We start from the raw sequence: 10,868 nt of genomic DNA, 5'->3' as shown, positions 1-10,868 counted from the left end.
AGAAATATTACACCAAGAGAAAACTGAGTTATCAATCATGATGCTAAAAGCTGTCCAGAAGTCAAATATTATTACAGCTTTTAAAGCTGCCGTTGAACTGTCTACATAAAACTGTGCAGCCTCCATCGTCATCCCTCTCAGAACATTTTTAAAAGCAAGTGTCAAGTGTAACAAAGAAATGTTTTAAATTTTAACTCCGCAAGACTTTTAAATATACACCATGATTAGCAATATAAGATTCAAACATTATTCAAAATTTTAAAAGTAGCATTATAGTAACATCTTTGATATGTTGTTGATTCATATCACTTTTGTGATTTAATGTTGTGATCTTTTCACTTCGTCTCAGTCTTCGCTAATAAGTACTACAAATATTAGACTAATGGAACTGAGTTATCAATTTTGATGCTAAAACCTGTCAATGAGTCAAATGTTATTACACTTTTTAAAGCGGCCTTTTAACTATTCACCCAAAATTATCCAGCCTCCTTTGTCATCCCTCCCAGAAGATTTTCAGCAAGTGTCCAGTATCACAAAGTAATGATGTAAATTTCAACTCTGCAAAACTTATTCAATATAATGTTGTGATCTTTTCACTTCGTCTTAGTCTTCGCTAATAAGTACTACAAATATTACACTAATGGAACTGAGTTATCAATTTTGATGCTAAAACCTGTCAATGAGTCAAATGTTATTACACTTTTTAAAGCGGCCTTTTAACTATATACCCAAAATTGTCCAGCCTCCTTCGTCATCCCTCCCAGAAGATTTTCAGCAAGTGTCAAGTATAACAAAGTAATGATGTAAATTTCAACTCTGCAAAACTTATTCAATATACGCCATGATTAGGAGTATAAGATTCAAGTATTATTCAAAATTTTCAAAGTAACCATATAGTAAAATCTTTGATATGTTGCTTCATATCACCTTTGTGATGTATGTTGTGATCTTTTCACTTCGGCTATATCTTCGCTAATAAGTATAAGAAATATTACACCAAGAGAAAACTGAGTTATCAATCATGATGCTAAAAGCTGTCCAGAAGTCAAATATTATTACAGCTTTTAAAGCTGCCTTTGTCTACATAAAAACTGTGCAGCCTCCATCGTCATCCCTCTCAGAACATTTTTAAAAGCAAGTGTCAAGTGTAACAAAGAAATGTTTTAAATTTTAACTCCGCAAGACTTTTAAATATACACCATGATTAGCAATATAAGATTCAAACATTATTCAAAATTTTAAAAGTAGCATTATAGTAACATCTTTGATATGTTGTTGATTCATATCACTTTTGTGATTTAATGTTGTGATCTTTTCACTTCGTCTCAGTCTTCGCTAATAAGTACTACAAATATTAGACTAATGGAACTGAGTTATCAATTTTGATGCTAAAACCTGTCAATGAGTCAAATGTTATTACACTTTTTAAAGCGGCCTTTTAACTATTCACCCAAAATTATCCAGCCTCCTTTGTCATCCCTCCCAGAAGATTTTCAGCAAGTGTCCAGTATCACAAAGTGTGATGTAAATTTCAACTCTGCAAAACTTATTCAATATAATGTTGTGATCTTTTCACTTCGTCTTAGTCTTCGCTAATAAGTACTACAAATATTAGACTAATGGAACTGAGTTATCAATTTTGATGCTAAAACCTGTCAATGAGTCAAATGTTATTACACTTTTTAAAGCGGCCTTTTAACTATATACCCAAAATTGTCCAGCTCTTCGTCATCCCTCCCAGAAGATTTCAGCAAGTGTCAAGTATAACAAAGTAATGATGTAAATTTCAACTCTGCAAAACTTATTCAATTACGCCATGATTAGAAATAAAGATTCAAGTATTATTCAAAATTTTCAAAGTAACCATATAGTAAAATCTTTGATATGTTGCTTCATATCACCTTTGTGATGTATGTTGTGATCTTTTCACTTCGGCTATATCTTCGCTAATAAGTATAAGAAATATTACACCAAGAGAAAACTGAGTTATCAATCATGATGCTAAAAGCTGTCCAGAAGTCAAATATTATTACAGCTTTTAAAGCTGCCGTTGAACTGTCTACATAAAAACTGTGCAGCCTCCATCGTCATCCCTCTCAGAACATTTTTAAAAGCAAGTGTCAAGTGTAACAAAGAAATGTTTTAAATTTTAACTCCGCAAGACTTTTAAATATACACCATGATTAGCAATATAAGATTCAAACATTATTCAAAATTTTAAAAGTAGCATTATAGTAACATCTTTGATATGTTGTTGATTCATATCACTTTTGTGATTTAATGTTGTGATCTTTTCACTTCGTCTCAGTCTTCGCTAATAAGTACTACAAATATTAGACTAATGGAACTGAGTTATCAATTTTGATGCTAAAACCTGTCAATGAGTCAAATGTTATTACACTTTTTAAAGCGGCCTTTTAACTATTCACCCAAAATTATCCAGCCTCCTTTGTCATCCCTCCCAGAAGATTTTCAGCAAGTGTCCAGTATCACAAAGTAATGATGTAAATTTCAACTCTGCAAAACTTATTCAATATAATGTTGTGATCTTTTCACTTCGTCTTAGTCTTCGCTAATAAGTACTACAAATATTACACTAATGGAACTGAGTTATCAATTTTGATGCTAAAACCTGTCAATGAGTCAAATGTTATTACACTTTTTAAAGCGGCCTTTTAACTATATACCCAAAATTGTCCAGCCTCCTTCGTCATCCCTCCCAGAAGATTTTCAGCAAGTGTCAAGTATAACAAAGTAATGATGTAAATTTCAACTCTGCAAAACTTATTCAATATACGCCATGATTAGGAGTATAAGATTCAAGTATTATTCAAAATTTTCAAAGTAACCATATAGTAAAATCTTTGATATGTTGATTCATATCACCTTTGTGATGTATGTTGTGATCTTTTCACTTCGACTATATCTTCGCTAATAAGTATAAGAAATATTACACCAAGAGAAAACTGAGTTATCAATCATGATGCTAAAAGCTGTCCAGAAGTCAAATATTATTACAGCTTTTAAAGCTGCCGTTGAACTGTCTACATAAAAACTGTGCAGCCTCCATCGTCATCCCTCTCAGAACATTTTTAAAAGCAAGTGTCAAGTGTAACAAAGAAATGTTTTAAATTTTAACTCTGCAAGACTTTTAAATATACGCTATGATTTGCAATATAAGATTCAAACATTATTCAAAATTTTAAAAGTAGCATTATAGTAACTTCTTTGATATGTTGTTGATTCATATCACTTTTGTGATTTAATGTTGTGATCTTTTCACTTCGTCTTAGTCTTCGCTAATAAGTACTACAAATATTAGACTAATGGAAATGAGTTATCAATTTTGATGCTAAAACCTGTCAATCAGTCAAATGTTATTACACTTTTTAAAACAGCCTTTTAACTATAACCCAAAATTGTGAAGCCTTTTCGTCATCCCTCACAGAAGATTTCTGCAAGTGTCAAGTATAACAAAGTAATGATGTAAATTTCAACTCTGCAAAACTTATTCAATATAGCCATGATTAGGAATATAAGATTCAAGTATTATTCAAAATTTTCAAAGTAACCATATAGTAAAATCTTTGATATGTTGATTAATCACCTTTGTGATGTATGTTGTGATCTTTTCACTTCGACTATATCTTCGCTAATAAGTATAAGAAATATTACACCAAGAGAAAACTGAGTTATCAATCATGATGCTAAAACCTGTCCAGAAGTCAAATATTATTACAGCTTTTAAAGCTGCCGTTGAACTGTCTACATAAAAACTGTGCAGCCTCCATCGTCATCTCTCAGAACATTTTTAAAAGCAAGTGTCAAGTGTAACAAAGAAATGTTTTAAATTTTAACTCTGCAAACTTTTAAATATACGCTATGATTTGCAATATAAGATTCAAACATTATTCAAAATTTTAAAAGTAGCATTATAGTAACTCTTTGATATGTTGTTGATTCATATCACTTTTGTGATTTAATGTTGTGATCTTTTCACTTCGTTTAGTCTTCGCTAATAAGTACTACAAATATTAGACTAATGGAACTGAGTTATCAATTTTGATGCTAAAACCTGTCAATGAGTCAAATGTTATTACACTTTTTAAAGCGGCCTTTTAACTATATACCCAAAATTGTCCAGCCTTCTTCGTCATCCTCCCAGAAGATTTCAGCAAGTGTCAAGTATAACAAAGTAATGATGTAAATTTCAACTCTGCAAAACTTATTCAATATACGCCATGATTAGGAATATAAGATTCAAGTATTATTCAAAATTTTCAAAGTAACCATATAGTAAAATCTTTGATATGTTGATTCATATCACCTTTGTGATGTATGTTGTGATCTTTTCACTTCGGCTATATCTTCGCTAATAAGTATAAGAAATATTATACCAAGAGAAAACTGAGTTATCAATCATGATGCTAAAAGCTGTCCAGAAGTCAAATATTATTACAGCTTTTAAAGCTGCCGTTGAACTGTCTACATAAAAACTGTGCAGCCTCCATCGTCATCCCTCTCAGATTTTTAAAAGCAAGTGTCAAGTATAACAAAGAAATGTTTTAAATTTTAACTCCGCAAGACTTTTAAATATACGCTATGATTTGCAATATAAGATTCAAACATTATTCAAAATTTTAAAAGTAGCATTATAGTAACTCTTTGATATGTTGTTGATTCATATCACTTTTGTGATTTAATGTTGTGATCTTTTCACTTCGTCTTAGTCTTCGCTAATAAGTACTACAAATATTAGACTAATGGAACTGAGTTATCAATTTTGATGCTAAAACCTGTCAATGAGTCAAATGTTATTACACTTTTTAAAGCGGCCTTTTAACTATATACCCAAAATTGTCCAGCCTTCTTCGTCATCCCTCCCAGAAGATTTCAGCAAGTGTCAAGTATAACAAAGTAATAATGTAAATTTCAACTCTGCAAAACTTATTCAATATACGCCATGATTAGGAATATAAGATTCAAGTATTATTCAAAATTTTCAAAGTAACCATATAGTAAAATCTTTGATATGTTGCTTCATATCACCTTTGTGATGTATGTTGTGATCTTTTCACTTCGGCTATATCTTCGCTAATAAGTATAAGAAATATTACACCAAGAGAAAACTGAGTTATCAATCATGATGCTAAAAGCTGTCCAGAAGTCAAATATTATTACAGCTTTTAAAGCTGCCGTTGAACTGTCTACATAAAAACTGTGTAGCTCCATCGTCATCCCTCTCAGAACATTTTTAAAAGCAAGTGTCAAGTATAACAAAGAAATGTTTTAAATTTTAAGTCCGCAAGACTTTTAAATATATGCTATGATTTGCAATATAAGATTGAAACATTATTCAAAATTCTAAAAGTAGCATTATAGTAACATCTTTGATATGTTGTTGATTCATATCACTTTTGTGATTTAATGTTGTGATCTTTTTACTTTGTCTCAGTCTTCGCTAATAAGTACTACAAATATTAGACTAATGAACTGAGTTATCAATTTTGATGCTAAAACCTGTCAATGAGTCAAATGTTATTACACTTTTTAAAGCGGCCTTTTAACTATTACCCAAAATTGTCCAGCCTCCTTCGTCATCCCTCCAGAAGATTTCAGCAAGTGTCAAGTATAACAAAGTAATGATGTAAATTTCAACTCTGCAAAACTTATTCAATATACGCCATGATTAGGAATATAAGATTCAAGTATTATTCAAAATTTTCAAACTAACCATATAGTAAAATCTTTGATATGTTGATTCATATCACCTTTGTGATGTATGTTGTGATCTTTTCACTTCGGCTATATCTTCGCTAATAAGTATAAGAAATATTACACCAAGAGAAAACTGAGTTATCAATCATGATGCTAAAAGCTGTCCAGAAGTGAAATATTATTACAGCTTTTAAAGCTGCCGTTGAACTGTCTACATAAAAACTGTGCAGCCTCCATCGTCATCCCTCTCAGAACATTTTTAAAAGCAAGTGTCAAGTATAACAAAGAAATGTTTTAAATTTTAAGTCCGCAAGACTTTTAAATATATGCTATGATTTGCAATATAAGATTCAAACATTATTCAAAATTTTAAAAGTAGCATTATAGTAACTTCTTTGATATGTTGTTGATTGATATCACTTTTGTGATTTAATGTTGTGATCTTTTCACTTCGTCTTAGTCTTCGCTAATAAGTACTACAAATATTAGACTAATGGAAATGAGTTATCAATTTTGATGCTAAAACCTGTCAATCAGTCAAATGTTATTACACTTTTTAAAACGGCCTTTTAACTATATACCCAAAATTGTCCAGCCTCCTTCGTCATCCCTCACAGAAGATTTCTGCAAGTGTCAAGTATAACAAAGTAATGATGTAAATTTCAACTCTGCAAAACTTATTCAATATACGCCATGATTAGGAATATAAGATTCAAGTATTATTCAAAATTTTCAAACTAACCATATAGTAAAATCTTTGATATGTTGATTCATATCACCTTTGTGATGTATGTTGTGATCTTTTCACTTCGGCTATATCTTCGCTAATAAGTATAAGAAATATTATACCAAGAGAAAATGAGTTATCAATCATGATGCTAAAAGCTGTCCAGAAGTCAAATATTATTACAGCTTTTAAAGCTGCCGTTGAACTGTCTACATAAAAACTGTGTAGCCTTTTTCGTCATCCCTCTCAGATGATTTTTAACAAGTGTCAAGTATAACAAAGAAATGTTTGAAATTTTAACTCCGCAAGACTTTTAAATATACGCTATGATTAGCAGTATAAGATTCAAACATTATTCAAAATTTTAAAAGTAGCATTATAGTAACATCTTTGATATGTTGTTGATTCATATATCACTTTTGTGATTTAATGTTGTGATCTTTTCACTTCGTCTCAGTCTTCGCTAATAAGGACTACAAATATTAGACTAATAGAACTGAGTTATCAATTTTGATGCTAAAACCTGTCAATGAGTCAAATGTTATTACACTTTTTAAAGCGGCCTTTTAACTATTCACCCAAAATTGTGCAGCGTCCTTTGTCATCCCTCCCAGAAGATTTTCAGCAAGTGTCCAGTATCACAAAGTAATGATGTAAATTTCAACTCTGCAAAACTTATTCAACATAATGTTGGGATCTTTTCACTTCGTCTTAGTCTTCGCTAATAATTAAGTACTACAAATATTACACTAATGGAACTGAGTTATCAATTTTTGTTGCTAAAACCTGTCAATGAGTCAAATGTTATTACACTTTTTAAAGCGGCCTTTTAACTATATACCCAAAATTGTCCAGCCTCCTCCGTCATCCCTCCCAGAAGATTTTCAGCAAGTGTCAAGTATAACAAAGTAATGATGTAAATTTCAACTCTGCAAAACTTATTCAATATACGCCATGATTAGGAGTATAAGATTCAAGTATTATTCAAAATTTTCAAAGTAACCATATAGTAAAATCTTTTATATGTTGATTCATATCACCTTTGTGATGTATGTTGTGATCTTTTCACTTCGACTATATCTTCGCTAATAAGTATAAGAAATATTACACCAAGAGAAAACTGAGTTATCAATCATGATGCTAAAAGCTGTCCAGAAGTCAAATATTATTACAGCTTTTAAAGCTGCCGTTGAACTGTCTACATAAAAACTGTGCAGCCTCCATCGTCATCCCTCTCAGAACATTTTTAAAAGCAAGTGTCAAGTGTAACAAAGAAATGTTTTAAATTTTAACTCTGCAAGACTTTTAAATATACGCTATGATTTGCAATATAAGATTCAAACATTATTCAAAATTTTAAAAGTAGCATTATAGTAACTTCTTTGATATGTTGTTGATTCATATCACTTTTGTGATTTAATGTTGTGATCTTTTCACTTCGTCTTAGTCTTTGCTAATAAGTACTACAAATATTAGACTAATGGAACTGAGTTATCAATTTTGATGCTAAAACCTGTCAATGAGTCAAATGTTATTACACTTTTTAAAGCGGCGTTTTAACTTATACCCAAAATTGTCCAGCGTTCTTCGTCATCCCTCCCAGAAGATTTCAGCAAGTGTCAAGTATAACAAAGTAATGATGTAAATTTCAACTCTGCAAAACTTATTCAATATACGCCATGATTAGGAATATAAGATTCAAGTATTATTCAAAATTTTCAAAGTAACCATATAGTAAAATCTTTGATATGTTGCTTCATATCAGTGTCAAGTGTAACAAAGAAATGTTTTAAATTTTAACTCCGCAAGACTTTTAAATATACACCATGATTAGCAATATAAGATTCAAACATTATTCAAAATTTTAAAAGTAGCATTATAGTAACATCTTTGATATGTTGTTGATTCATATCACTTTTGTGATTTAATGTTGTGATCTTTTCACTTCGTCTCAGTCTTCGCTAATAAGTACTACAAATATTAGACTAATGGAACTGAGTTATCAATTTTGATGCTAAAACCTGTCAATGAGTCAAATGTTATTACACTTTTTAAAGCGGCCTTTTAAATATTCACCCAAAATTATCCAGCCTCCTTTGTCATCCCTCCCAGAAGATTTTCAGCAAGTGTCCAGTATCACAAAGTAATGATGTAAATTTCAACTCTGCAAAACTTATTCAATATAATGTTGTGATCTTTTCACTTCGTCTTAGTCTTCGCTAATAAGTACTACAAATATTACACTAATGGAACTGAGTTATCAATTTTGATGCTAAAACCTGTCATGAGTCAAATGTTATTACACTTTTTAAAGCGGCCTTTTAACTATATACCCAAAATTGTCCAGCCTCCTCGTCATCCCTCCCAGAAGATTTTCAGCAAGTGTCAAGTATAACAAAGTAATGATGTAAATTTCAACTCTGCAAAACTTATTCAATATACGCCATGATTAGGAATATAAGATTCAAGTATTATTCAAAATTTTCAAAGTAACCATATAGTAAAATCTTTGATATGTTGCTTCATATCATCTTTGTGATGTATCTTGTGATCTTTTCACTTCGGCTATATCTTCGCTAATAAGTATAAGAAATATTACACCAAGAGAAAACTGAGTTATCAATCATGATGCTAAAACCTGTCCAGAAGTCAAATATTATTACAGCTTTTAAAGCTGCCGTTGAACTGTCTACATAAAAACTGTGCAGCTCCATCGTCATCCCTCTCAGAACATTTTTAAAAGCAAGTGTCAAGTGTAACAAAGAAATGTTTTAAATTTTAACTCCGCAAGACTTTTAAATATACGCTATGATTTGCAATATAAGATTCAAACATTATTCAAAATTTTAAAAGTAGCATTATAGTAACTTCTTTGATATGTTGTTGATTCATATCACTTTTGTGATTTAATGTTGTGATCTTTTCACTTCGTCTTAGTCTTCGCTAATAAGTACTACAAATATTAGACTAATGGAACTGAGTTATCAATTTTGATGCTAAAACCTGTCAATGAGTCAAATGTTATTACACTTTTTAAAGCGGCCTTTTAACTATATACCCAAAATTGTCCAGCGTTCTTCGTCATCCCTCCCAGAAGATTTCAGCAAGTGTCAAGTATAACAAAGTAATGATGTAAATTTCAACTCTGCAAAACTTATTCAATATACGCCATGATTAGGAATATAAGATTCAAGTATTATTCAAAATTTTCAAAGTAACCATATAGTAAAATCTTTGATATGTTGCTTCATATCACCTTTGTGATGTATGTTGTGATCTTTTCACTTCGGCTATATCTTCGCTAATAAGTATAAGAAATATTACACCAAGAGAAAACTGAGTTATCAATCATGATGCTAAAAGCTGTCCAGAAGTCAAATATTATTACAGCTTTTAAAGCTGCCGTTAAACTGTCTACATAAAAACTGTGCAGCCTCCATCGTCATCCCTCTCAGAACATTTTTAAAAGCAAGTGTCAAGTGTAACAAAGAAATGTTTTAAATTTTAACTCCGCAAGACTTTTAAATATACACCATGATTAGCAATATAAGATTCAAACATTATTCAAAATTTTAAAAGTAGCATTATAGTAACATCTTTGATATGTTGTTGATTCATATCACTTTTGTGATTTAATGTTGTGATCTTTTCACTTCGTCTCAGTCTTCGCTAATAAGTACTACAAATATTAGACTAATGGAACTGAGTTATCAATTTTGATGCTAAAACCTGTCAATGAGTCAAATGTTATTACACTTTTTAAAGCGGCCTTTTAACTATTCACCCAAAATTATCCAGCCTCCTTTGTCATCCCTCCCAGAAGATTTTCAGCAAGTGTCCAGTATCACAAAGTAATGATGTAAATTTCAACTCTGCAAAACTTATTCAATATAATGTTGTGATCTTTTCACTTCGTCTTAGTCTTCTCTAATAAGTACTACAAATATTACACTAATGGAACTGAGTTATCAATTTTGATGCTAAAACCTGTCAATGAGTCAAATGTTATTACACTTTTTAAAGCGGCCTTTTAACTATATACCCAAAATTGTCCAGCCTCCTTTGTCATCCCTCCCAGAAGATTTTCAGCATGTGTCAAGTATAACAAAATAATGATGTAAATTTCAACTCTGCAAAACTTATTCAATATACGCCATGATTAGGAGTATAAGATTCAAGTATTATTCAAAATTTTCAAAGTAACCATATAGTAAAATCTTTGATATGTTGATTCATATCACCTTTGTGATGTATGTTGTGATCTTTTCACTTCGACTATATCTTCGCTAATAAGTATAAGAAATATTACACCAAAGAAAACTGAGTTATCAATCATGATGCTAAAAGCTGTCCAGAAGTCAAATATTATTACAGCTTTTAAAGCTGCCGTTGAACTGTCTACATAAAAACTGTGCAGCCTCCA

The sequence above is a fragment of the Dendronephthya gigantea genome, unplaced genomic scaffold (genome assembly GCF_004324835.1).
Source record: "Dendronephthya gigantea isolate DGI-Jeju-01 unplaced genomic scaffold, DenGig_1.0 000229F, whole genome shotgun sequence".
In the NCBI taxonomy this organism is placed as follows: Eukaryota; Metazoa; Cnidaria; class Anthozoa; order Malacalcyonacea; family Nephtheidae; genus Dendronephthya; species Dendronephthya gigantea.
Note: the sequence above shows the minus strand (reverse complement) of the source record.